This window comes from Biomphalaria glabrata, chromosome 1, assembly GCF_947242115.1.
Source record: "Biomphalaria glabrata chromosome 1, xgBioGlab47.1, whole genome shotgun sequence".
Classification (NCBI taxonomy): Eukaryota; Metazoa; Mollusca; class Gastropoda; family Planorbidae; genus Biomphalaria; species Biomphalaria glabrata.
The window spans coordinates 64,077,679-64,081,808 of NC_074711.1; positions in this window are offsets into that span (position 1 = coordinate 64,077,679).

Genomic DNA, 4,130 nt, shown 5'->3' on the forward strand with positions numbered 1-4,130 from the left:
AAATTGAAAAGATACACATGAGTTACATAATAGTAAAAATTGTGAAAAATGACCCCCCCCCCCCCTCAAAAAAAAAAAAAGAAGACATTTCTCAATGAATTTACATAATTATTTCATTTACTGCAATAGTGATATAATAGTTTTTCAAATTAGCACTCTAAATGTTATCTGTATTAAGTGTCAAGATCTGAGTGGGTCACCTTTAAGTAATCTAGCTATGTTTTTTCTGATGACTTTTTAAGGCACAATTTTATTTCTTTAGAATATTAAGATCACCATTAAATTAAATTGATTTTTAACATTATACAAAAAAATAACCATTTTCTCTGTGGTTCAAATTGGGAATGCATAGAAAAAGTAAAGTGACATTAAAAAAAGATATAAAGCTTTATCACAATGAGAAGTTAACAAGTGCAACAGCTTTCACACTTGAAATCTAATAATATAAGGGACATCTCTAACTTAAAGTTGTAACTTTCTTATTCCATATCTTATGAAAACTTTTTACAGATAGCCAGCAACTTCTTTCCGAAAGTTCATGTGGGCATGTAAATATTGGTTGCATGCACTATCCAGAATAAACAGAATCACGTTTACATCCTATGCCTAACATACACATAAAAGGAATTTATTTTTTAAAATGTAATAATAACGGTAGTTAAAAAAAAGGTTGAAACACTTGTGTATTTTTGTAAGTCCCTGAGTGGTAAACCTGATGGTGTGGGGCAAGTCAATATAGGTAACTAATTTGAAGTAGTGAGGTCTTAATCAAATGGAGGCTTTGGATAGATATGGTTTGGCCCTGGCAGGGGGGGGGGGAGGGTGTCAGAATTTAGTGACTGATTTTTTTGCTTGATTTTGTTTATTTTAGGCGAGATTTTTATACTAAACCATCCCTTGTCCCAGCACAGCCAAAGGGGTTTTGCAGTTAAATCCCCCTCTTCTATAAAACAATATAAAACAAGGTTACAAAAAACAGTTTGTGTGGAAACACAAACTCAAAATCGGCCCCCGAAGTGGTCCACCCAGGCAGGCTTCAATATTTTCAGAAAGAACATCCGAAAGAAATTATATCAAAGACAAATGAGAGATAATAATTGAATAATTGTGTAGTGCCCCAATGGTCCCGCAGATCAAAGGATAGGTGAAAGTGAATGTAAAGTTAGATATGAACCTGGCCTAACTTGTTCCCCTTTCAGACTTTGTGGTCTATAGGGCAGATGATGTAAAGTTCATCTGTTTTTGTGGCCTACGGTTAATGAGTTTGTCATGTAGCCAGCACAACGACCAACCGCCTTTACTTTTCCCCAACTAATGTCTGGTACCCATTAGAGCTGAGTGGACTCAGAGGTGCCCAAAGATTCCAAAGTTGAAAATCCCAGTCTTCACCAGGATTCGAACACAGGACCCCGGTTCGGAAGCCAAGCGCTTTACTGCTCAGCCACCGCACCTCCCCTGGCCTAACTGATGTCTTATAATTGATCTAATTGTTTTGAAAAGGCTCAATCTCTTAATCAAATCCTCAAAAAAAAAAAAAAAAAAAAAAAATTCCGCATTAAAAAAAAAAGTTTAGGTAAATGAGGTTTACAAGATTACTATTCATTTTAAATTAGGTTTAACTTATAACGCATACTAATTAGCTTTTTCTCTTTAAAAAGCTGCTTGCATAACTGATTTTAAAAATTAGATTTTTCGCTTTCAGAAAAAAAAAGTAGCCGTTGCATTAGAACTTTGAATAGTCTAAAATATTGTGATGTCGGATTTTCCATATCTTTTCTAGTTTACGAGATCTAAACGGGACAGACGGACAGGCATTTCGCACAAAACTAATAGCATCTTTTTTCCCTTTCAGGGGCCGCTAAAAATGCAAACGACAAGCCCAAATTCTAAGAAAGAAAGAATGAAGGGTCAGAATGTAATAAAGATTAATTATGTACACACACACACACATATATATTTTTTTCCACGGAGGGAGGGGGCGGCGAAAAAAAAATCTTTTGTGATAGTAAAATCACAAAATCCTCACCCAAAAGATGATTTTTTATTTCTAGAATCTTTTTAGCTTTTTTGTGGTACATTTTTTTTTTGTAAATGTAGTAATTAGTAGAGCTTACTTAACTTATAATACAATTGTAAAAAAAAACATTTTTTTTTGACAAAAAATCTAAAACCATTTGCATTAATGTGCTAAAAAATATGGTAATTACTCATCTCCCTTACTAAATAGCCTCCAGTGTTTGTTACTATTTATAGTGAATAGTTGTAAATATGGTGAACTTTGAATGGTCTAAAATACTATGATGTCACAATTTCAATACCTTTTCTAGTTTACGAGATCTAAATGAGACAGACGGACGGATAGACCACTTAAAACTAATAGCTTCTTTTCCCCTTTCGGGGGCCGCTAAAAATGGAGATCATGCTTCAGAAATCCCCAAATGGAACTTACCCAGCTCCACAAATCAATGTGAATGGCCATCTCCTTAATGCTTTTGACGACAGTATCTGTGTCCAACAATGAAAGACAACCGTCGCACAAAGGCCAACAGTGCCTTTGCTAGCCCCAAACTGAGAGTATGGCAGAATAGGTCTCTTCACCAAGCAACAAAAAAAAAATCAAAAAAAAAAATTCAATTGTTTATAAAGCAGTGGCTCTCACCATATCTGTTTGGCTCTGAGACCTGGGTGCTCTACCGAAGACATTTAAGGCTCCTCGACTGCTTCCACCAAAGGTGACTTTGCTACATAATGGGCATATGCTGGCAAGACTATATTACTAATAACTTTGTTCTGTTTGAGGCCTGTGTTTACAGTTAAGAAACACTTATTACCATTCAACAGCTGCGTTTGGTCAGACAGGTATCCCACATGGGAGATGACCGCATACAAATGTCGATCTTTGGTGAGGACAGCGTGACAAAGGTGTCCCTGTAACCGCTATAAAGATCAACTAGGCACCATTTCGCCCTAAACTGACATAGATGAAAGTAGTTGGAAGCAGAGGCCTCTAAAATAGAGCTCTCACAAAGGCTGCAAAACACACATTTAAGACCAAAAAAAAAAAGCTCTTATTGAAGACAGGCGCAGAGACAAAACGAAAACTTAAATGATTCGCCGGCTACCAATGGCTTTGTCTGTTCAAGATGCAGAAAAATATGCAGGTTGCAACTGGGTTTGCATAGTCATTTGAAACACTGCACTCATCCTTAATCTTTGGAATCAAAGACATTGCCATTATTATCATAATGTATCATCATTGGTTAAGAGAGAGAAAAAAGGAATTCATTGATAAAATTATAAATAAAATATTTTTTGAAACAATGACCATTCATTTTTTTAAGTGTAATTATTTCCTTTAAAAACAAAAAACAACTATTGAAAATATTCTGCTTTTATTGCTCAAAGTGAAGTTTTTTTTTTTTTTTTAAATATTTTTCAATGAAATAGAAATATTTTGGTTTTAAAAAAAGTTAAGCCAAAGAGCAATAAAATATGATCACAACTTTTTTTTGTTACTTGTCATTTAGCGACTTCATGTCTTGGTATCTAGAAATGTCATTGTATTAGCTGCAGGCCTATGACATTGTGCCGAGTTTGCTGTTTCAAATAATGAGCACAAATTCAATTATTATTCACTAAAATTTATAATATTTAATGCACGAAAAGTGAGCCATTGAAACTGTCCATGTATTTTTTTAATTCGAAAAATAACTAAAGGAAAAAAAACAACGAATTAGAACCAGGCTGCCTATGATATGGACTCAGAGTCGCCTCAAAGGTCCATGATTCGAGCTCAGCAACTGCTATCCCCCATCATCCTGAGGAAGATTTGCCCTGGGCCTAGGATGTAAGGATCTTTAATTCCGAGGAACGTTCGAAACATATTAAACAAACCTAACAAGGACTTTATTTGAAAGAGTAAAGTAAAAACTTTTAAATGCTTTTTAAAAAATCAAAATCTGCTTGAAATGTGAGAAAGTATTATTTTCACTTTTAAGCATCTATAGATCAATCTATCTATAGAAAGATCTATTTAAAAAAAAAAATTCTTGTTCAAAAATTTCAGAAATGTAATTGGAAATTTATAGGCTCGTGATACGTATCTAGCTCTTTAAAAGTGAAGTCTTTAA